The sequence below is a fragment of the Prinia subflava genome, chromosome 5, assembly GCF_021018805.1.
Source record: "Prinia subflava isolate CZ2003 ecotype Zambia chromosome 5, Cam_Psub_1.2, whole genome shotgun sequence".
NCBI lineage: Eukaryota > Metazoa > Chordata > Aves > Passeriformes > Cisticolidae > Prinia > Prinia subflava.
In genome coordinates, this window is record NC_086251.1 from 33,394,937 (window position 1) to 33,421,180 (window position 26,244).

At 36.3% G+C, this 26,244-nt stretch overlaps 1 protein-coding gene across 2 annotated transcripts in view; it reads right to left on the reverse strand.

Annotated features, from left to right (window-relative positions):
* CDIN1 (CDAN1 interacting nuclease 1) overlaps nucleotides 1-26,244 on the reverse strand; it is a 124,327-nt gene that overhangs the window by 13,610 nt on the left and 84,473 nt on the right. The gene's annotated exons all lie outside the window — the stretch shown is intronic.

The following is a 26,244-nucleotide window of genomic DNA, read 5'->3' on the forward strand; positions in this document are numbered from 1 at the left end:
GTAGGTTTGTGCACAGCAGACTAGTATACATCAGCTGGATATCACATATTACTACACACCAATACAAATATACCCAGCAAGTCTGGCACCATTTTCCTGAAGGATAAGATGAATTCTCAATGGTATTTGGAGCTTTTCAGTACTAAGTCTTTGTTATGAAGAATTACCCAGGGACAAAGTTATTTTCATCAGGTTAAGTGATGCAAACTGATTATCACTTGAAATAGTGTGGTATATTCTGCCTGGAATACAAAAATAAGCTGCCCAGTCATAAAACCAACTGCTCTAAAGTCCTTCCCTCAGAAGTACATCACATCAAGATGTATAAATTGATGCAGGTTTGTATGCATTTTTTTCCCTCAAGCCTCCCTGGGCCTAAAGCACTAGGATGAACTGCTAAAGGAAAACTTGCACAGGTATTGCACTTTTGCTGAGGGCAAATAGGACTTCCAGTTTGAGGTCAGAATATCTGTTTCCACAGTTGCTAAATCCACATTAACATTTTTAAAAGCTATTTCTAAAGCCATACCAATAGATTAAGCATTATTTTTAGTTAAGTTCAAAGAGAAGAAGTACAGCTTTGCCTGTTCTACCTGATTTCACTATGGCAACAGCAGAAAAATGGTAAATTCAGGAGATTAAGAGAACTACAATTCCAGCTGAACCAGCAAAAATAAGAATTAAAAATTAATTTATAATTTCTTGATTACCTACAGGCACTTTTGAACCATTCATTAAAAAAAATTAAGTCAGACCACAGAAAATGATAGAAATGGTACAGAACAGCTTCTCTTTGCTTAAGTAATGTTTCCACTTTAATGTACTTATTTGCTCTCATTTGCTTAACACCACCAATGTTTAGTACTGTGCAAATTTATGGAAATCTGACTTTAAAGAGCTTTGTGGTACTGAGTGATTTTTTAATTTTTGATATACTTAAACTGAAGTGCCTTGATGAGATTCTGGAATAAATGAAATAATACTCAGTAGCATGTAATGATGTCTTGTGACATGCTGTGAGGTAATATAGGCAGTAGCATGTCATCATTGTGGGTGAAATTATCTGAATGCTTTCATTTTGGTTTACTTTGCACAGAAGTCTGTCCTATGACTATTAAAAACTATGAATAAAACCTGATAGATCTTTTTCCCCATAGGCATTTAAGGACAATTTTGCAATTGCAGAATACCTTACTTATATATTGCAGGAGTTGTAAGATTTATATTAGAGGAATCCAAACTGCATTCCAGTTTTTAAAAAACAAAACAAATCCAAATCAGATACTATATTTAGATTGCTACTGTGTAAATATACATATATATTTAAAAAAAATCACAGAATCACAGAATGGGTCAGGTTGGAAGTGACCAAGTGGGTCATCTGCTCCAACCTCCCTGCTCAAGCAGGGTCATCTCAGAGCACATGGCACAGGATTGTGTCCAGGAAGTTCCTGAATATCTCCACTGAGGGAGACTCCACAACATCTAGACAACCTGTTCCAGTGCTCAGTCACTCATACAGTACAGAAGTTTTTCCTCATGTTCAGGTGGAACTTTCTGTGACTCAGTTTCTGCCCACTGTGTCTTGTCCCGTTGCTTCGTACCTGGAAGAAGAGCCTGGATCCATCCTCTGACACCCTGCCTTCAGATACTGACAGACATTGATGTGATCCCCTCTCAGCCACCTCTTCTTGAGGCTGAACAGGCCCAGCTCTCTCAGCCTTTCCCCCAGAAGAGATGCCCTCTTCTTGCCCTTCACTGGACCTGCTTCAGGAGCTCCCTGTCTCTCTTGCCCTGAGGAGCCCAGAACTGGACACAGCACTCCAGGTCAGGCCTCACCAGAGCTGAGTAGAGGGGCAGGATCCCCTCCCTCGACCTGCTGCCAATGCTCTTCCTAACACAGCCCAGGACCCCATTGGCGTTCCTGGCAACCAGGATCATGGCCAGCTTCCTGTCCCCAGCACCCCAGGTCCCTCTCTGGAAAGCTGCTTTCTAGCAGGTCAGCCTCCAGCCTGTACATGTAACATGGGGTTATTTTTCCCCAGGTTTAATAAAAAAAAATCTAATAAATCTAAATGAAAAATATTCTAATAAAAAAGCAGATGTTGTGACAGCAATGGAAAAGTTTTAAACTTTTGATATTACTGTCTTGAAGCCATGTCCAATCTAACATTTGTTGTCTTAAATAGTAAAGATTCAGAACCTAAATCAGAAATTTTTAATAATTGCTTAAGTTGCCTACCTTTTTTTTACTGCAGGTAACTAATCTGACTTTTGTATATGATCTGCAACTTAACAGGAACATGCTCAAAATATTGCTACAGTTTGGTTCAAATCCACACATAAAGATTGCAATAAAGAAATTATATTTTCCTTTGCTTTTCCAGAGGAAGAAGCAATCAATCCATGTAATACTTGATCAGTAAAGGGATACAAAGCAATGCAGCTAAAGGAAGGGCAAAATAATCATACAAAGTGTTGATAGAGAGCTTTTCAGTACAAATCTAGAAATACTGTATTTTCTTGAAGAATAGCTAAGTCCTTATCCAGAAACTGCAGCCAGGTCATTCAAGAAAGACATGTAGTAGCCAGATATGGAGCAGGGCTACTGCACTGTCCAGGAAAAAGAACAGTTGCTCATAGGAAAGACTAAATGAGTTTGGTCTTTCCAGCCTAGGAGAGTAAATGCTGACAAGGATCCATCCTCTGACACCCTCCCTTCAGATACTGACAGACAGGTATTGTCCTCCACCAACACATCAGGGAGACTAACGCACTGGGTCTAGAAAAACCTTCCAGTGAGAGCAGTGGGACCTTTGAATTATTTTAAAATTCCGCTTGATATGTTTAACAAATAGGTTATAAGATACAGTGTTTATCACAGCTGGGGTTAGACACAGTGACAAAATCTTACACTTTCCTGCACGTAGTAAATAAAACTAGTAATACAAAATGCTCTCTCAAGCAATCTGGAATGATATCACCACTGCTAACAAAATTAAACAGACTCAAATGTCTTTTCTCTGTCTTAGAAAAAAAGACAAATGTCTGTATAATGTGACATATATTTATAAAACAAGATCCCAGAAAGTCATGCAGAATGCAGGAAAAGACAGAGTTTAAAAACCGGTAAGATTAAAAGAAATCTCCTTTTGAAATGAATGGTATGAATTTGAACTATGCTTATTTGCCCACAGACATAGCTTAAGAATTTACTTTTCATAAATAATAATGGCTTGTCTGATTTTTATCAAAGTTAACATCTTCAAATTGTAAAGGTTCTCTACACTTGGAATTAAATAAAGACAGACAAACTTTTCTAATTGAAGAAGTATTTGCAACTTTTCTGACTTCACTTTTTGCTTTTACAACACACCACTACCTCAAGCTCTTCTGGTTCAGTGTTATCCAGTTTACTCCTACCTAATCCTCCAGCCTAGAGCAAAGACAACAATCAAAGGTATGTTGAAAGAAATGAAACCACCACCAAACCTCAGAAATCTGTAATACTTCATTACTAGTTCCTTGTCCTAGTTTTCAGGGGGAAAAAATTATTGTCTTTAAGCAATACCCATGCCAACCATAAACTTCAAACACCACATTCCTCTCCTTTTTTAAAAAAAATAATTTATGGATTCTTCTCAAGGTCGTGGTTGTAAAGTACATAGCTCATAAAAGGTTCCTGGGACCAGGTGACCGTCTCACTATGTCTGTCCCACCTGGAGAAGTGGACTCATTGTGAGTACTGCAGTTCATAAAGCACACAGCAAATCTAATGGTAAGTAAAGGCACAAAATTCTCAATGGAGTGGCTGAGCCTGCAAACCAACTTCCTGGCAGAGGCAAAGTGTGACAGGTGGAGTGTAACACAATCCCTGCCACCTCCAGCAAGCTTGCCTGAAGTAAAAATAGCTGAGTAGGGCTGAACATTTTTTGCTTACAAATTGAACTAAATTTAACAGTAAAACTGAACAAAGCAATAGCAACAGAATCAAATGTGACAGCAAAAAACCCATTTTATGCACACATTTTATTACTGTTCTTAACTTCCTGTTTGTATAGTGAGTGAATTTATGCTTCAGCATGTCTAAAACTGAATTACAGAGATACATACAGTGGTAATTTTCTTTACAGTCACCTATCAACTGAATGAGAAAAAAAAAGAGCAGCTATTCTGGAAGAAGTCTACACTCCACTCAACTCCTTTGTTTTATCTGTCCAGTCACTTACAGAAAAAAATTTGTTGTAAGGATGAGCTATAAAGTGTCAGATATCAGATTCAAAGTGTGACACAAGAACCATCCCTAACTACTTTCATACATTGCTTCTAGAAAACTCTTCTTCATTACGCTGTTTCTGGGATGATTAAAAAATGAGAGGCATAAGAGATGAAAGTGCCATACTCTTAATGTATATTTTCTCTTTGTAAAGACAAAAATGTAGAAAGATATGTGAAACAGAAGTGTGATGTGAAACAACTGGACAATAATTGAAATAAAAGTCCCAAATGCACTATGTTAGAAAAGCAGAGCTAAACCATGACGCTCACTCAGCATTCATTACCTGGCACTTGCCAACAAACTTGCAACAAAGGCTGATGATAATCCAACAGATACTAAATGATGGCACACATATGTTAACATGGCTTCAGAAATATAAATGATCTATAAGTTAGGTAAGGAGCAACCAACTACTTTTCCTGATTTTGTATCTAGAGCTTTGTGAAATAGTACGTATTTTAAAGATTTTTCCAAAAAACAAGAGAAACAAATTCAACATTTTTAATGTACTATCAGAAAGGTGAGTTTAAATATGAAGCTCTCAATTTACAATAAATATTTTTAACATTCAAAGGTTGTTGAAAATCCTTTACTTTTTGGTAATTTCAAGATTTCCAGATAAATCTAAAAAAATCAGTAATTCTCATGTTGGACTACCTTACAGTCAAATGGTTTATGTAATTCTAAATTTTATGTACTTTAACCACTTCCATATTCACTAGATTCTAACAAATAATTTTAAGAGATTGTCAGGAAGACATGCTTGCTAGTTCAAAGTCTTTTCATCCCTAAAATAAAAACAATTGATGAACTGTAAAATTAAATGCCAAATTTAAGAACAGTATTCAAAGTAGAGACCAAACTTGTTTTGGTATATTTCTGAATTACCACTCTATTTTAACAAGGTCATCTTTAAATTTATCTTTTTGTTGTCTTGCCCACAGAGTAGTTATTACAATCATGGAACCATACAATGGCCTAGGTTGGAAGTGACCTCAAAGGTCATCCAGTTCCAACTCCCCTGACAATTCTCTCAGCTTTTCCTTATAGAAGTGTTTCATCCCTCTGATCACCTTCATGGCCCTCCTCTGGAGTCCCTGCAGCAGGTCCCTGTCCTTGCTGTGCTGGCACCCAGAGCTGGGTGCAGCCCTGCAGGTGGGGTCTCAGCAGAGCAGAGCAGAGGGGCAGAATCCCCTCCCTGGCCCTGCTGCCCACACTGCTCTGGATGCAGCCCAGGACACGTTTGTCTCTCTGGGCTGGCAGTGCCCATGGCTGGGTCATGTCCAGCCTTGCACCCATCAATTCTACCTTCAGAATAAGTGAGGGGAAAATATTTGGCTCTCAAGAATGGTCTTATGGGAAATAGGTATTATTTTTACTGTTATTTGATGATGAAATGTCAACAGAGTAAAATATTTCTTTAATAAATTACTCCATTCAATAAAAGCATCAATAGTTTGCCTGGTTTTAAAATACAATTTCGCTACAACACACTGAAAGAAATAATACTAACGTGAAAGCTGTGCTATGTGCATTAGTCCATATTAAACCACAGCCTCCCAGCCCCTGGCACTGGTGTATTGTTAAAGGTCTGAAAACCACAGCTACAAGGAAATTCAGAGATCAGAATGAAAATCCTTATCACTTTGTGTATGGATATAATTCACTGACTGTATTAAGGACTGGCCAATAACTCTGTAGGTTTAATATAAAACCATTAAAATAGATGGTACCTTAAAAAAAAAGTAAATAAACATTAAGGTTGTTGTGAATATATACATATATATTACACGGAACTGTTTATATTATCTGGCATTTTTTCACAACATGGGGGGCAAAATGGTTTTGATTACCCTACTAAAACACAAATGAAGAAATATTGACCAGTCAGGAGTTGCAGGCATTGGACTGTATGATAGGGACCTTCCAAACACAATTGAAGAAAATGTACCTCATAAATAATGCCCTGACCATTAAGGCAAAGAGTCAACTGACATTTCACAGGATGCAATATGAAAAAACAAGGTGGCCTGCATGATGACATGGAAATTATTGCAATAGTTCAAAAGGAAGAGGAAACATTAATGAACAAAAAGTTCTCTTTTCCCAATATGTCCTATTGTTTAATAGTTCAGATTTTCCTCCCATTTTGAAGCATTCCATCTCATTCACGATTCCCTTATGTGAATGGAAGGTAAACAGATGTACTGAAATCTCTCATGATACTACAGCATCTCAAAGCTGTTTATTTTAATTTCTGGCATACATTATGACTGTACTTAATGATGGATCCTCTGTTTTTATGCTATTTTGATTATATTAGCATGTATTTTAGTCACTGATCAGCACCTCCAGTTGTCTTTTACATCACAATTTGACATCAGTGCAAGAAATGGGATGAGATGCAAACAAAACTATATAGAATTACTAAATAATAGTTGAATATGAATTATGTTTGCGATGCATGACGTGTTAGAATTAGATTTAACAGTAGCTAATGAATGCTTCTTTGTACTTCCATGAATTTGATAGAAAAAAGGTTGCTGTTAAAGCTAAAAATATTCGCAACTACCAGCTGCTAATGACATCTGAGGATTATTGGTCTTTCTGACTAAGAAGTCAGGGATGACATTAGATTCCTCTTTCTAGTTACTGTTATCAGTGACTTGGTGATCTCAGCTGGATCTTTAGTAAACAACACTTCTAACAAGACCCAGTTGTAATGTTCTCAAAACTCAGCTTGGTCTCAGGGAGTTACTTTTCCAGTTGTTATTCCCTACTGTACAAACACCAGAGAAGCAATGCAGAATGAGCTATACCACTCACTAATTGGCTGAACAAAATCTAGAAACTCATCCCATAACATTCAATTTGACATCAGACTCGAATTGAAGAGTTTTAACGCAGAAGTTAACCACAACAAAAGAACTCAAATATGTTTTAATTTAGCAACATTAAAATTTTGTAATTTTTGAAGAAATTTTTTTTTTGCTGAAACGTATTTCAGCATTAAATAGCATTCCCCCTGATTCCCCTCCCCTTTCTTTTAACATGTTAGCATGTGGTTAGACTCCTTTAATTCCAATGAAGTACTAAAAAAGAGTGCAGGAGGGGATATGATTCTCCAGAGCCACAACAGCTATCCACATTAAATACAGAGCATTGCAAGACTGCAGTTGTTGCTTTACTAAAAATTACAGGAGAGAAAACATTTCAAGTTCACCCAAATAATTGATATATTCTCAGCTGGACTGAAGCAAACATTTCACTTTGACTTTTATAGCAGAAATGTTGAAACTTAGGAGAACTTTGTTCTCTGTCCAAAACTGCTGCCAACAGCCAACAAAAAAATTCCTCAAGAAATTTTCTGGAGTGACAAAGATTATTTTTAAATAAAAGAAAGAAAAGTACTATAAGAAATCAAAGAAACAGGTCATTTTGATAGCCAATAACCAAAAGGAATGTTCTGGCAGAAATGAACTTATCTCCACTGCAGTCTGATGTAGCCTTTCAGATTTTTAGTACTTGCTTATCTTTGTTAATACACTCAAGCATGCATATATCTTCTGAGAGTTCTGCTTTAATGGCTGAGCTTTCATGGCTCAGCTGACAGGATACATTAAAAAACACCAAAAAAATTAGTAGCAAGTTTGATCTCCATGAACAATGCTATCTACTTTTAGACTTCAAAAAGTGCAAGACTGATCCATATATTAAAACAACTCAAATAAAAAATGTGGAGAATAGACAAATCATTAAACTACCCACCCCACAACATCCCCAAATTAGAGGTAAGCTTCATAACAAACAAAGAATTTCAACTTCAACTCAATACTTATTTTCCAGTTCTCTATCCCATCTTTTAACTTTAAAATTGTTTATAAATTATATATGAAAACATTCCCAGTAAATAAAGTCAGAATAGTACTAACCTGATGATTTATATATTGCTGTGGTAACATAAAATCCAGGCAGTTATAGATATGCTTACATATATATGAATAAATGTATATGTAGGTGGAAGAGAGTATGCTTATGATGGGATGCTCTATACTAAAGTAATCTTGGCTAAACTTTCATTTTCCTCATGACAAGACAAACATAGTGAGACTTGAGTAACATTACAACCAACTGTGTGCACCACCCCTGCTTTCTAATCCATACAATTTACCTTCTGGACAATCTGTGTTAAAAGAAATAAGGTTTGTTTTTCCACTCCTGCACACCCCTTCCACTAAATTTCAAGCGTAAATTTATTAAATTGATTAAAGAAAAGCATAGGATTAATAGGAGTAATTTTCCCTTTTCAGAGAGAAGCGTGACTGCTTTTCATTATCGTTTCATGAGATTCACCTGAATTCTGTGAAGGCAAATACTTTCTTTTTAGAATTAGCTTTGTTAGAAATTCAATATAATATATAAAAGAATTGTGAATATTTGTTCTGGGCTACTTTTTTATTTGTTTTGTAAACTGAACAGATCATACAAATTATTTTCAGTATAGCAGTTGATCCCACATGTGCTGAATCAATATGAATATTGTAGCACAATTTTTATTACAGAACAAACTGACTTTGGCAAGACATTGAATTGTGTAAAAGGAAGCTGTATGTTTTCTGAATTACTGACTTTTAGGAACAAAACAATACAGAAAACACTGTTAATTGGTAATTTTTGTAACACATTTATAACTTGGTAAAAAATCAATCACTCTTCACTTTCACTACACTGACTGAAGTTCATTGCAAAATAGTTTTTTGCTCTCACTAATCAGTTTGGAGAACTGAAGTTTAGGAGTTTATTACTCTCCTGGCCAAAATTTTTGATTTGTTAGTCTGATTCAACCAATGATTCCAAACATTGTTTGTGTGTTGCAACGCTCCTTAAGCTTAAAGAGCTTTTTCCCAGCTGTTTAACCACCTTGAGAAAACCAATGATTTGCTTGTATTTAGACCACTTGCTCTTGGATACATTAGGACAAACCCAACAAGATGTACAGCAGACTGTACTTCCTTCTCTTCTACTGAAAGTGCCTGATCACACAAAGTGCTTAATTTAAAAGATAATATCTTAGTTGCTGTAAGAAGCAAAGTCCAAAATTGTTTAGTATCTTCTATATCATATGCATTTTAACAGTCACCAGACCATGCACCTGAGAGCAGTGTCCAAATGCTTCTTGAGCTCTGTCAGGTTGGTGCTGTGACCCCTTCCCTGGGGAGCCTGTTCCAGTGCCCAAACACCCGCTGGGTGAAGAACCTTTCCCTAATATCCAGTCTAAATCTCCCCTGACACAGCTTCAGATTCCCTCAGTCCTGTCCCTGTCACCATAGAGAAGAGATCAGTGCCTGTCCCTCCTCTTCCTCTCTCCAGGAAGCTGTAACTGCACTGAGATCTTCCCTCAGTCTCCTCCAGGCTGAATAGACCAAGTGATCTCAGCTGCACTTCATATGGCTTCCTCTCCACCCTTTTAACCCTCAGCAGTATTAGCTTAGAGCAGCTTTTTTTTTTTTATTGTTACCATATTACCATTACATTTGTGTTATGAAACTACATTGGACAGTTCCAGTTACAACAACGAAGATCCACCATTTCTTCTGCACTATAGAATACATTCATTTTTTTATACGCAGGTTTCATCATATTGGATGTGTTTTTCATAAAATAGGATTATTAATTCCCAGGATTTGGGAAGTTTCAAACTACTTCCATTTATTTAGAATGCAGTATATTAATTTCCAGTAACCACAATGTGACTAAACCTAAACATTTTATCTGTTCTGCGTTTTACTTGCTAACAATAAAATAACCACTTTCAATTATAATAAATTAAATTCAAATTGACTTTGTAATGTACAGTGAGACCGAAATAAGTGCTAAGACTAAACATCTACAAAGCATGTAATTAATTTTAGGAAAACATTTTTTAGGAAACATTATTTGCTTTGAATAACTCGACTGATTCAAAATAATTCTACTTTGAAGACATCTGGCTATATCAAAGGGTTAATTTAAGCAGGAAAATAAATTTTTGACATATGAATAGATAACATGAGACTCAGTAATAAAAAATGCAAGTCTTTCTTCTGCTGTTTCTCTTCCAGATTAATGAAACTTTTATGTTTGGTATTAAGTTGTGTCTTGATTTGTTCCATTACTGCTGTCAGGCTACTCTTCCACCCCCAGATGTTGGAAAACTGCTCTAAGATAACTGATTTTACTAGTGGGACCATAATAAGAACAATTTGCTTACACAGAGACGGATATGGTAGTTTGCCATAAAATACCCAGGCTAGAGCCAGGGCAGGGAGCTGAAGCACACAGACTAAGGGCAAGTGAAGACCAGACTGAAAATACTGCTACTTCTCAAAGCTGGTTTTTAAGAAATCAAGAGTGCATAAACAGGAATTTCTCCCTGCTGCCACACTTCTTTTTTTCTTTCCAGGAAACATTAGTGTTCTCTTTCCTGTTTACAAACTCAGTTTTTCAAAAGACAAACCAAGCAGTACATTTTCTAGTTCAATTTCATGAGTTTGAGTCTTTCCTTACCGACATCATATTAACATAGGAAGGAGATAAGAATGTTGCTAGTAATGAAAAAGACCTATGCCCTACATAAACCTTTTATGAAACTCGGCCGCTGTAGAAATTCACATTCCAGATACTTAGAAGGTAATGAGAGATAGTAATTGTTCAGATTCGAGCTTTTATATTCCTTTTTAAGTAGGAGAAGCAGCAGATATTATTCTAGCCCACTGATGGTCCTCCTTATTGTTATCACTGTACTTTAGTACATGGTAGAGTAATGTGGTCACACACCCCCATGTGCTGATCAAGTTCCTCATACATAACTCATACTCTTGATGTGGGGTCCTACAGAAATCTGTGTTCACCTGATGTTTGCAACACAAAGTAGCATGCATGCAGCCAAAGCGCAATAATAGGTTCTGTGTTCCAGCTGCTCAGTAACTTGTCAGGATTTACAAAACCAAACCATAGCAGGCAAAAATTAGTTAATGCTAATATTTAATAGAAACATTCCCAGGTAAAAGCAGTATGAAAAAACTTTTTGTGACCTACTGCTTTTATTTCCCCTTGTAGACATTGTACTAGTTGTAAATTCTCAACTATAGAACACTCATAATTCCAGTTCCATTATTCCAATTTTTTTATATCTAGGTTGTTGATATCCCAAGTGTTAGATCACAGTTTGCCACTGCTGTAATCTGTTTCAGCCAGTCCTGGGACTTGGAAGATTCCCAACACAGATCCGTAGTGACTGTGGTCCCCAGCTGTCTGCAGCTCACCTCAGTATGGCACTGAGATCTTGTTGTTGCCTACGTAGAAATTGCATAATCCTGCAGTTACCACAATCACGGTGGTTTGTTACCTGCCTGCTGCTTTTGCACAGCAAGAGCTGCAACTATTCTAATCAATCTGCAAATTTGAGATTAGTTTAGCTCTCTGGTGAGATGGTCACACTTGCAGCTGACAAAATGTATCACTTATAGGCCCCAAATTCCAACATGTAAGGAAAACCTTGAATCCAGATTGCAAGATGTGGAATCAAGGGGAACTTTTCTCTGGGCAAAGATGTGAATTAGTTTTCAAAACTCAGGTGATTAGGGTCCCATATGAATAACAGATAATAGGTAAACCCATAGTACTAAGTTACTGCATATTTTCTAACAAGAACTCCTATTGTAAATATTTTTCCGTTAATGATTTAGAATAAAAAAAACAACACGCATTCAAGCTAATTATAAATTACATCTTGGAATCTGGGTGAATGGAACAGATACAAGCAAAATCTTAGAACTGAACCGATAAGATAATAATTAGAAAAACATGGTTCCAGGGCAAAATTACTTAACCTCTACCCTCAAAACAAAGCACAATTATAAACACCACACTTTGAATTATAAAGCATTTAAAGCCTGTTAGTCAGTTAAATGGGAGAAAAAATCTGCACTAAAGCTTTAAAGGACACTTTGGGACAATAACATCCTCATTAAAAAATAAGGATACATCAAAATTCTTCAGTTAAAAGGTTAAGTGCTAGTCTCTGTGTAGTTGATAAATGTTGGGCAAATCTAATCAGTGGCTGTAAGAGGTAATGCCATCAGCTAGTTCCCCTGACCTGTGCTTCTTACCTTTTTACAAAAGTCAGATTTAAGAAAGATGTAAACTTCAGGCCTTTGACCTAGCAAGGACCTTGTTCGTGCCAGCCTGGTGTTCTGCTAAACAGACTGAGAACTTTCAGCTGAAATCAGGAACATGTGCACTTCACTAATACAACACATGACTTGGAAATTAAAATGCAACGTGATCAAGTGCTTTAGGATATTTTAACAGTTAAGAATGCAGCTAGGGAAAAAAAAAGCTTTTATCTGTGTTTTGATTTGGGGAGGGGGAAAAGAACAAATTGAATTGCATTCATTTTCTTAAAATACATAGGGAAAAAAAATTCAGTTCATTAGTTCATGCTTGACTGACCCAGAGGAAATAAGGAGGCTGTATGTGTCTTTATGACATGTGTCACTTATTAGGTAAGTAGGTTTTACTACTTCCAATTGAACTAGATTAAAACTAATTAGATGGTAGTTAAATTACAATCTAAATATAATAAATCCAAATAAAAATAGAAATGGCATTTTAGTTATCAATATTGTTCCTAAACACAGTTGATTATTTCCAATAGTATGTGTATTGATTATTTCCAAGTATTGGAGTACTAAGCTTTGCCAGCTGCTGGAATGGCAGTTTAATGCTACATACACTAACTACAAAAGACTATTCATATACGCCATATTTAGTCAGATTAATTTATTTCATTTCATCTTCTCCGGATACTTACATGTGTCTCCACACATTACATATGAATCTGGACTCTGTATAAAACATAATCCATTGACCCCTTTTGACTATTATGGAATGATAATACAGTAAAATTGACAGGGAGACTTAGTAATACAGTTTCTATTTACTACCAGCATCTCAGATCAGTGCTGAGATTTTACACTTGATAATATAAGATAGATGCTTGTAGTACCCGTGTAGATTTTCACTTACCAAGTGTGAAGATCTGTATCACTATTTCACAGATTATGAAATACATATTATTTATCAATAAATGTATCTACATACATACATGTATTTCTTTCATCTCAACTACCTACAAAATAATGATCTACCTAGATTTGTGGCACATATATGCTTATCCCTTGCATTCCTGGGTTTTAGACTTACATGGTGCAGTAGTCTTGAGTAGGAAGTACACTGTTCAACTTGAATTGGCCAAAGATGACAACGCAGGTTCAAAAAAACTCAACAGAGGAAATAATCTGTCACACCACTTTCCATTAAAAAAGACTCTCTTTTTGATACTCAAGCACAGAACACACTAACATATGGATGTTCATCTTGTACTGGAGGACCAACCAGAAAAAGTGACTTTTGTTGTTTTTTTCCTTCTAGTGGAAGATGTTTCTCCTGATTTTAGAGTATTAGTGTCTATTTAATTAATGGTCAACCTACATCCTTAGTTTTCAGAGAAACAAAAGCACATACAGAGAAAGCAAATGAATTATTATACTTACTGGATTGGAGGATTTAGAGGATTATTAAGACTACATATTGGGGAAGTGCACTTCACATAATTTGTATTTCTTTTGCAAATAAATTTTTAGCAAAAACATACAAATACTTGGTTATATGTAGTTTAATCACATCTAACTATGTTTACTTCCTTTCTCTGTAAAACCATTTATATTTCAACCTATATACTGCCTCAGGTTTTCCATCACTTATTTGTATCTGCTAGTACGCAGGCAGTGACTGCTTCTTTGGAATAAAACAAATAAATACAATGCAAGAATGTAGAATGGGCAGTTAGCATTATACAGTATAAATGGTCTCAAATTTTTTTTTTTTGAATGAGGGAGTTCTGCATTTACAAACTGAACATGGTATATTGTACTCCTGTAAAAACATTTCCTTCTACAATTTAATAAAGAAATATGACAGAGCAGGAAATGTTCCTAATGGCTATGAACTTAAAAAAAATTCTGATTTATTAACCAAGAAAACTAAAATGTGTCATTATCCACCTTGATTTCATTAATTCAAAATAATGGGCAGAGTATAGGTGGAAAGGGTTTTATATTTGCAGATGACTTTGCACTTAAGGAAACCCAGAACTATGACATACAAATCCCCTAAACCCATGTGGCAGTATCTACTGTAACAGAAATACAACTGATAGGCACAGATCTGTTTCCAGTTTTGGTATAAATGATTTTGTTCTGCATTTCTATTCCAGTGATACTTAGTACAGGAATTGAGATTGTCATTGGCTATATTGGTTATACCTTTGTCAAACGGAGAAAGAATTAAAAACACCCAGATTTTTACTATTCCTGCATAACTTTCCATGGAAAAAACCATTTTCTTCACTGATTTTATGTTATACTTTTGAATATACTAACATAGACGCATGCACCATTATACAATGACAATATTTATAAAAAGTCATAAGTACATAGCAATAAAGAATCCTGACAAGTATTCAAAGGTTTTTTAATGGAAAAAAGACTCCATTAGTTCCCTCAAATTCAATGTAAAACCTTGTTTATCTATTTAATGTCTTTCACAATTCAATCAGCATTTTCCCTTTTACTTTCATTGAAGAGTTATTTATTTCAAGTTGCTACAAATATTATCTAGTCTAGATAAAACTTTTTTAAAGAATAACTTGTCATGACTTTTTTGATCCTGAGATTTTCATATTTAGCTAAATTAATCCACTGCATAATGAAATATTCTTCTAAGTTCTCCATTGGAACTAAATTGTCCTCATTCTTTCTCAAACAGGTGTTTCTTGCCACAAGGCATATCTTCTATCAGTCCTCCAAATTTCAAAAATCTTTTGTGAGAGATGGAATAGGCAATGGCCTTCAAAGAAATTTTTTAAAAAAGAAGAAATCTGCTTCCTCTAAGAGCAGCAACTAAATGTGATGAAAGCAGTGAAAATACCTCCTAAATCCTATTCAAGGAAAGATAGAAAAGATATTATGAGGGATACTTTTTAGTCAGCAATGTTAGAAGTTCAAGGTATTGTCACTACATTGAGAAAAAGTCTCCCAAACTCCTGGTGCCATTGAAATACAATCCACAGCTTTACAAGACACACTGTCTTTGACCTTCACTTTCTGACTGACATACCAGTAGCACCCCCTCTTAGGCTTTGTATCCTTTGCAAAGTTCCAGCCCATTGGCCTTCCTGACCCTATCCCTACACAACCATGCAGCATCCCTATGCTCTTCCCAGGATACCTGTACCTGCTTCCTGTCTATGCATTTGCTTTTTGCCCCTTAGTTTGACCAGCAGGTCCTCACTCAGCCAGGCCAGTCTTACCTTCCTTGCCTGATTTCTCAGGCATGGGGATGGAGAGCTAGTCTTTAAAGATCTGCCAACTCTGTTCTGCTCTGTTCAACTCCCATCCTGTCTCCTAGGTCAGTTTCCCAGAGAGTCCTATTGACTTACTCCTTAAAGAGCTGAAGTTTGATTTCCTAAAAATTCAGGGTCCTTGTGGTGGTGTGGGTTTTTGCTTTGAGTTTTCAGGCTAGCTTTCTATTTCATTTGTGTGTTATGATTTAAATTATACATGCCGTTATGTGTCAATTCTCTGTATCCCTGCCTCTGTTGCTAGAATTTTCCTTGCCAATCTTCCCTCGCTCAATATATCATTTGCTGTTTTGTATCATTACACTGCTTTTGCTATTCCCATTGGATTTAGTTCTGTATCACCCGCCTTAGACTCCTCCCTGAGTGCATTCTCATTGGTTGTTTGCTTTGTATTGCCTGTGTATAAAATCCACGGCGGGACACGTGCTCCCGGTCCTTGGGGTTCAGCTTTTAGTTTTTATTCTTCAGTTGTGCCTTTAATAAATCTCCTCAGTTTACCCTAAGACCCGTCTCACCTCTGCTTCATCTCTGTGCCCCACAAGCAACTGCTGAGACCATTGGAGTTCCTGAGCAGGGAGAAAGAGTCTCCCCGGGGGGAATGTGTCGCACCCCAATGCTGGCGTGCGCATCCTGGGAAACACACACTGCAACAGGTCCTGACTTCACTCTTGGCCTGACCCATATTGCTCAGAACTGCAAATTTCACCAGTGCATGATCACTTTATCTCAGGCTGCACTTTATCCCACTCCAGTCGTGATGTTCCTGACTAATTTGCTTGCATTGGTGATCATCAGCATTGCTTTCCCTCTGGTAGTGAGTTACGCATTACTACAAAGTTACGCATTCCAGTAATCTCCTGGATTGCCTACAGCTCACTGTGCTACTTTTCCAGCAGATATCTGAGTGGTTGAACTCCCCCAGTAGGACAAGAGCCTGTGAGTGTAATGCCTTCTGTAGCTGGAGCAACAAGGATTCATCAGTAGCTTCTCCTTGACTGGACAGCCTGTAGTATATACCACCACCAACACCCCCTTAGCTGCCTTGGTGTTTGATTCTTACCCATAAGCTTTTGACCTACTTGTGGCTGTTCTTCAGAGAGAGTTCTTCACACTCAATCCATCTGGGATTTAGAGGGCAGCTTCTCTTGTGCAGGGCAAGCACTCCATCCATCTAATCTTGGCATGGCATTTCACAGCTTATCACAGGTGAGCCTGATCTTATCAAAAGAGGGAGAAGCTCTGTCCATGAGCCCCATTAACCCAAAGACCCTCTTCCCTTCTAGAGAAAGATGAATCTCATCTGATGCTAGCAAGCCTGGTGCTGTGTAGATCATCCCATTATCAAACATCTCAAAATCTTGACAGTGACACCAACCATGGACCCATGTGCTAATAGATGCTTCAGGATATGTCGATAATTTCTTTAGTTCTGCTGGAGAAACTTCCTAGAAAATAACTAGGCAGAATACTTGGCAAACTCAGATAAACATGTAAGACAAACAACCAGAATAAAGGAGACCAGGTGTGGACATACATGTTCAAAAGACCACCTCATATGGGTGAGGTGGGTTTTTTGTTTGTTTGTTTTGTGGAGAGGGGAAATACATTTATAACCTCTGACTCAATGATCCATCTTGCAAAATGACAAGCTCCTTTAATTTACCAGCATATTTCCTCAGCAAGATCACTATAAAACAAGAAATATTCAGATACTAGGAATCAAGGGCCAAGTTCCTGGCTGGCCTAAATTAAGTTTCCTTCAAATCAAAGTGATGAAACTCAGAGAGTAAGAACATAACTCTGGAAAAAATGAGGAAAGGGTGATGGATATGGATAGGGGAGCAGGACATGCCAATAAAGCAGTCTTAACTTGTTCAATATAGCACATAAAGATTCTATTCTAAGACCTTTATGCAAGAGAGGAAACAAAAAGCTCTGCACTAGCTTTAAAATCTCCAAGAAACAGGACATTGGGTAAAATTAAGGAATCAGAATCTAAGAAAAACAGTAAAATGAATATATTCAATCCTGTTTACTAACAAAACAATCCCTGCCAAAGGACAGGTTGATACTTCTCACTAAATCTGTGCTCAATTCATAAACACATTTAAAGAATTCAGGAGCCTGCATCAGGAATTCAGAAGGCACTCAAATAATGCTTTAATCATACTATGACTTTTTATCTCTATGAAAATAAACAGGTAAGAACTATTGATATGAAAAAGCCCCTCAACCAACAACACCAACCCAACAGACTCCTGAAGCCATAAATAAAAAGACCTCCTATCAGTGGGACACAGAACTGGTATTTAATTCTGAAAGGTTATGATTTTTTAAAAAACCCTTTGGAAAATCACCTTCTGCTGAGTAGTCCAAAAAAAAAAAAAATTACAATTCTTTTGTGTCATCAGTAACAGTGTCTCAGATGTCAAAACTGTAGTACCAGAATACATTTCAAGAACAAGCATCAGGAAATGAACCTTAAGATATTAAACTGTTCAGTAGGGAGAACAGATAGGATCAGAGGCTTATGTTTTATTAATTTTGTCCACGAGAAATTAAGTACTTTACTTATCCATAAAAAGGAAGCAGGCCCAAATCATAACATGTTAACACTGCTAGCTTGTAATCGATGCAATCACAGTATTACTATCTAAATTTTTGTTTACTTTTCAAGAGATTGGTGTCTGCAGATCATGCTGTCTTACACTGCCGTTCCTCTGTAACCTTAACCATTATTCCTACTGTGTAAAGTGAAGCACAAATTTAAGGTGACAAAGCACCAGTTGGCTGATGTGAAGTATGCTACGAAAGCAGAAACCTCTGAAAGCTTCACAGCCATTATGAAATAACTGACCTATATGAAACTGCTACCATGGTTCACAAATTTATTGTCAGGTTCCAGCCTCTAGCTGTTCTCTGATTGTTCTAAATACTTGACAAACTGAAGCCTTTTCACTTTCCGTTGAAATTGCCTCATCTCCCTGTCAGAGCGCCATGGGGGACTCCATTACTTTTCTGACTTCTTTCCCCTACTGACAAGTCATTTAGCTGGCTTCTTGTTGTGAAGGCTGTCCATGTCAAATTAGCCAGGGCCCCTATTGTCCTTATTACCACTCGAAAAGCCATCATGAGTAATGCTACGGGGTCCCTCAGTTGTCATCATTTGTCAGAAAGAAAGGGAGTGTGGTTACATATAGCTGACAGGTAATTTCAGTGTCTACAATTACCCCAATTAGTCTTGTCATAAACAATTCGATAAATGCACACCAATACAAACAGATAAACACACCAAGGTTTCTCACTATTAATGCCATGTAATGGATAAATCAGTGATATAACGCTATATTTTATTTATTTCTTTAAACTATTCTCAGCTGCAAGCTGGCAGTTGCTACCTGGTCAGCACAAATTGTACTATCTACTTTCATTAGCTCATCACCACAGAAGAATATGAAAGGCTGTGACAAAATTCATTTAGAGAGAGCACGGAAGAGCAGATTGCCTAAAGCAGGTGTTATAACAAAGATAAAACAAAGGTTTTCTTTTGTCAGTTCAATGTCGCAATGAGCTTTAAAAGAGACTATTTTGTCCTTAAAAACAAACATAACATAGCAGAGCAACAGAAAGAGAGAGCAGTGAATACATTCCTTGTTTCCCACCATTTCCCAAGTCAATCAGCAGGTGGGTCTTCTAACAATATATGCACCAAAGCCTCATTTGCTAAGATAGGCAAATAATTAAACAAATTATTTCCACGTGCTTTTTGTATTTTTTTTTAATATACATCTTGCAATGCCATATGGCTCCTGAAAGACCTGATAATTATTCCACAGAATATGCAACATAATCCCTGATGTTGCTCCACAGAATTATTTGAGAACAGGTTTAGTAATACCGACTGCCTGGACATTCTGGAGCACTGTGCTAAAGTCTTTTGGAGCATAAAATATTGATGATGTTGAGTGCTCTTCTAAAATGCCAGGTAGATCTGTTACAAACACAACACTGAAAAAGGCAGTTTTAATAACATTTATATTAAGCACTGAATTACACATTGCTAAGCTTATCCTTGTGATCCACCTAAATAAAAACCTTGACATCTCTAGAGTCCACAGCACCCTGTCTGTTTGCTGACCGCAGGCTGAAGTGATGGCTGAAAAACCGAACACAGACATGTTGTTGTAGGAAATTGCTTTTGGCAACTATTTGTTCAAACTCAAGATTTTTTTTAAACCAACACTAAGAACCCACCAGAAAACAGGACAGGTCTCCCTAATGAGTAATCTATTTTAGCACAGTCTTGTCTAGGCATGACAGTTTACTGAGAGGCTTGAAAAACTCGTAATTACCAGTGTTACAGGGCAATTAATGTATATTACACTGCACTACTCATGGCAGCAACTGTCATTTTCTCAATAAAAATGAGTACTCTTCAGCTAAAGGTGACATTAATTGGGACTTTAATGACTATGCAGAGGAGCTGAAGCCAAATATGAACAAAACAGCGACTCAATGAGCGACTTCAGAAACGAGAAAATTGTACTAAAATGAGATTAATTGCTGTTTAGAAAAAGGAAAGAACCTAAAAAGCTATTAAATTGCAGGGTTTGGGTGCCCGGGTGATGGTTGTGATGTTAATCTTGCATTCTCACAGCAGGCAAATATTCACTAAATTCAGAGCCTTTTGACAGCAGGAAAAATCATGTATGCTTAACTTCAATCCATCAAAAATATATTTCAGCTTTTATCAGTGTTCTAAATACTTCTGCAATTTCAAAAATTACTGCTCCATTCCTTGGCTGTCATCATGCAAATGCGAACACTGTCAATATTGCTATGAAAAATTCCCCGGCTTCAAAAGGCCTGCTTCGGTGATAAAGAAAGAAAAACGTGAAGATTAGAATTGCAAAACACACACTACTAATATAACTAAAAGCAACAATAAGAATTTAATGTTTAAATTGTGAAAACTGCTAAAATAGAAAATGATGGGGTATTGTTTTAGTGTGTGTGGGGAAAAAAATAAATCAAAGAACTCCCTTACTCTCTCATAAAATCTTTAAAGCTTACAACTTTATAGATAATTACTCATTGCAAATAATTAGGACATAATTTTGCAGCTTGACTTCAGGTGATATAATTATTAAAACTGCTCTGTAGTTTCTAGAAGCCTTTATCTATGCTACTTAATTCTTTAAAGCAATTATATAATTGCTTTTCTTTATAGCCTTTTTAACTGTCATGATGACTGTATACATAAAACATTGCACTTAAACTCTGACATATAAGAAGGATAAACATAGCTCTGATTCACTATTCACTTTGAAGTTATATCTCCTGTAACTTCAGATTTTAAAACAGAAAATCAGTTTATCCTGTCAAGTTAAAAATTGCATATGGAACACCACATTTCTTAAGAAGCAAAACTTATATTTCACCCAAACCTACAATAGTTGCATCCTGGAAGAGACAAAAATAGAGCTCTTAGTTTCTTACAATTTCCTGTTCCATAATCAATTTTGTTCATTCTGCATCTTCAGAATTAAATATCTGTCTCATCCACATTAAAAAAAAACCACCCTTGATGCATTAAAACATGTATCCCCAAGTGCTGCATCCACTAGGTAATATAATAAATAGGTTTCAAAGACAATTAATAACATTACATCTATTAAAACTTCTGAAATATTCATTCAAAAATTCCACTGTATGTATGTAAATGTCTAAACTACAAAAATCATGGGCAAGCAAGGCAGGCACTTTAACCAATCACTGTGTGCCGAATAGGGTCCACAAATTGTCATTAACTCCTTTGCGTACAGCACTTCGATGATTAGTCACCTCTTTATTACACAGTTCTTAAAGTAACTGAAAAATACATGACAGTGTTACCATAGTAACCTTTAAGTTACCCATATGATTCATGAAATTAATTGTATTTCAAATGGAAAATTTGATGATGCAATTTTTTGTATGAAATATCCATTTTTTTGCAAAGGACAAACACAAAAAATCAATGCATGGGCACTTCATGCTTGAGTGTTTGTAGTTTGCAGAGTAACTTTCCTTCAGATTTCAATGATTCCTTCAGCATAAATGTCACCGATAGTTGGATTTATGAAACCATATTTTGGTCAGCTGGTTTAAAAGACAATGTAACTCCAGTGAAATAGTTCTAGTAAAACTTCTAAAAGAAAATTTAGAATTTTAGTCTGAAAAACAAGATCATTAGGTTGAATTTAATACAAAGCTTTAACAATAACAGTCAATCCCAGTGTACTCAAATACATTATTAGCACCTGTGCTACTTTTAGAATTTTGTGTTAAAAGGTTTCTTGTGAACTTTTCAATTACTAGACTCCTAGTCATCCCTAAAGAACAAAATGATCTCCCTCTGAAACCAAGCCTTGCAAAGCAGATGTCACAAAGGAGGAAAGATTCCATCAGGAACCACTGACACAAGGAGGTAAAATTCCAGCCAGATGCAATTAGTGGCTAGGTACTCACTGTCTCTAAAAAAGCAATTATTTCATCTAGAGAATGCTATAAAAAATCATTTTCCATACTATTTATTGTTCTAGCTCAGGAACCCACCACAGGCTGTTGGGCAAGTAACAATCCTGTGTGTTTTATTGTGTTAATATTTTATTTTGGAAGCGGAGAAAAAAGTTATTTTTCATGTGAAAACTGTTTCTTCTTCCTTCCATAATCAAATGAAGTACTACTACTAAAAGTAGTATTGTTCCTAAGCTTTAAATAAGGGGTCCTTAAGCTCAGACTTTGGAAAGTATCACCTCAAAGCGGTAGAAGAGAGATAACTGCTGAAAAAAATCTCAAATTTTTATCTTCTGTAGAGACTACCACACATAAAATAGCCCGACTGCAGTATATACAGACCAAAGGAGTCAATTACATTGAATTTAAAGAGACTGGCTCTTTTCACAACACACACATATTCATTTTGAGTTTTGTAATGGCTTAAATTCCTGTTAACAACAGAAACAGGAATTCATATACTCACTATCCCAATAATTTCCTTTTTCACCTGCTTCTCATCTTTCCCTAGATTTGTTCTGATTTAATTTTCTTTATTTACATGAAGTGATTTCATATGTTTTACGTCCTTATTTAAGAATGCTGATCTGTAAGCATTTTCCCAAGTTTTTTTTCTCTCCCATTTTATTCAAAGCATGAACTTTTCAGAACGTCATGTCCAGCTGGAGCTGATCGTGAAATTAGAAGGCATTTTTTCCCTCTTAAAAAGTGTCAATTTTCCCCCTCACTGTATGTCTTTAGAAAGAGAAATTTAAGAACTGATGCTCTAAAGTAGATGAAGGATATACACTTATTTAAAATATGCAAATAGTTCTAAAAACTTCAAGGGAAAATTAGTCAACATGACAGAGCCCACATGTCCTTCGAAGTTTTAAAAATATTTTAAGTATCTTTACTAAAGAAACAAATTAATAGGGCTTCCTGGTAAAAGTAGTAAACTTACAGGATTGGTACTATCAAGATGTGTGTCATGTTGAGTTCAAAAATTCTATCAAAGCCCACAGACAACTGAGAAACCACATTAATATGAGTGTGCTAGTAAGACAAAAGCACCACACGTCCTTTCCTAAGGCAACAATGAAAACCTTAACTCTCTTTGAGACTATGCCTGATATACTCATACCAATATACTTCATACAGATTTTGATGAAGTCGACGGAATTTGCACTGTCCTGTAATATCATATACTAACTACTGATCTGGAAAGGATCAGAATCCAGAGGAGTGCACTTTGGTACCAGAAGAATTGTTTGCATTTGCAGAAAAGGAGCTTCATAAAGTCTGTAAGTCCTAAGCTTTCAGCAGTTATGTTATGAATGCAGAAAACAAAGCGGATCAAGTAACAGCTGTAACATAATGTAAAGCTCCTTGTACTGCCTTCACTGCCTTCCCTGAATTTTTTTTTAAGATTTCATGAATTTCTGAAGTCAGGTTTATCTCACTAAATCTCAAAGTAAGTGTTTTCTTAGCCATTTTCTTTTGCAATTCTGAAACACTGCGGAGATCTTCAGCCTAAGAGTCAAACAGTATCATCATTTAGATCAAAAACATTTGAATAAAAACAAAACCCCTAGAACCCTGTCAAATGGCGGCACTGTGTTTCCCCATCAAATGCATAATATAGTGTTTGAATACTACCACTGTCAGGATGGGGAGAAGAACAAAAACAGTTATTTCTAATGTAGGATGGTAGGCACAAAAACTTGTAATCTGCAGAGCAGGCCTCTAATAGTGAGAAGATTATTACCTTCCCAATCTGGCTACAGTCAGTATGACTTTGGTAGAATATTTCTCTTGCTATTTTTGCATCTCCCATGCCTAACATAACCTCCAGACTCATAAATTTAACCAGCAGGTTGCAGTTCAGGACTGTATCACAGCTAAAGTTTGGATATGCCACAGAAGAAACTGTTGCTCCAAAATAAGAAACAACTATAACACTAAATTATTTCATTAACAAAGGTACACAGTTTAATTATTTTTGTCTGAGTTTTCCACCACCAAATTTCTATGATTTCAATTAAAAAAAATTTAGTATCACTTGCATTGCAAGCAGAAGGGTATGCAAACCACCTCTGGACTCAGTGTACTGCTTTAGTTTAGGTTTCACAGGTCCAGGGCTTCTGAAGGGTTTCAGTCTGAAAATGGGTTTCCTGCTGCTGGGTATTGGGGTTTCATTTTAGAATTGCAATTGCATGTCTTATAGATTATTTTCCAGAACCCATCTACAGCTGTTCAAGGAAGTTTTCAAGGACTTTGAGCCTCCTTAAATCTTACACAGGAGAATCTTACTTTGAAACTCTAGCTTAAGCACAACTTCAGTGAGTACACCTAGCTTACTCCTCCAGTGCATTTCTACAGGTCTTATGACATGCAGATGGGCATTGCATTTATGGGTAGAATCTTGAAATACAAACTTGAGAAAATCACAAGAGGGCTTGAAGAGGTGTCTCTCTACCGATGCACTCCACTTAGAATATGGGTCCCAGATTCTCTGGGAGTTAACTCATTATGAGGATGTGGTGTACATTATCAAACTAACAGTGGTGGAAATTTCATTGCTGGTAAAGGTACAAGGACATTTTGAACCAGAATTGTAATGGAACTCTCAAAGCCACACTTGAGCTCCTCCCTTTTCATGGTGCGCAAGCCAGAAACATGTGGGATGACAGATAAGATCCACTTCTCCTTGGTATGTCTCATGAAAGTTCAAACTAACACCAAGACCTGCACCCTGACAACTTACTCTATGTATAACTAGGTAATTACCAACATAGCTACGGCTCTTTATTCTTCTCACCCTTCTTTCTTGGTTATTATAGTCAACATGATCAGTTGCATCTATTAAAAACATCTATAGCCCTCTCCTCAGTCTTCATTTGGAGTCCTCTCTCCATATCTGAAATGTTTAAATCTGGCTAATTCTTTCTTCAGGGTACCAGAGTACTGCTTTCTCATTTCATCTACACAGATGAGATCTCTTAAAAGTGTTAATTTCCTCTATATATAGAAGCAAAGAACCTTTTCATGAACTTGATTCAGTGCAGTCTGCTCTGTTTATCTCCATCCAAAACAACTCTGCAAAACAATCGCGTCACTATTTAAGTATGTAATTTCTTTCTTTGTATCTGGAAAGCGGAAAACTGTTACAGAGGAAGACCTATATGCCTTTCACGTTTCCATCATCTCTCTCCATTCACTAGCAAGCTGTCAAATTCCACACTGAATTGGCAAACCACCTTTATTCTTTATCCCCAATTGCCTCTCAAGGTTAGAAATAATTCTCAAAAAGCATTAACAAAAGCAATCTGTTATTTTCCTCTAAATATCTCAGCTGTCAAAACATGAAAAATTTAGCAGGCTTCTGATGTATTCAGATCAGTGAATATTTTGCTGACCAATATTATCTTACTGCCTCTTTGCACTGCACTGTAAACATTTGTTGACTCGTGTATTATACTTGAACACTAAACTCTGTACAACAAAGTATCTCTTGCTCTGTTCTACAGCAACTTCTAACATATTTTACTAGGACTTCTAGGTGTAGTTTCAATACACACAGTAAACACTAAAAAAGATGATGTGTAATAGAGGTGGAAAACAGCTCATTCCTAAGCCATTTCCTACACAAACAAAACATCTCCAAATATGAAATACAAAAAACAGGTTGAGAATTTACTCTTAATCCATACTGCTTAGAGGAATGGCATATTTTTAAAAAACATACTCACATAATAAAATTATATAATCAAATTTAAGAATAATGACAAAAAATACCAAACTAACTGTTCCAAATTGTGTTTTTCATTCTGGATAGTAATTAGTCTGCTTTGAAAGAACAAAAACAATGAAAGAGAAATCCCAAAATACCATCTTCAATATATCTTGTCCATCTCTCTTTTAGGCAAGACAAGTAAAGATTTCTTTGAAAAGCCTTTCACAT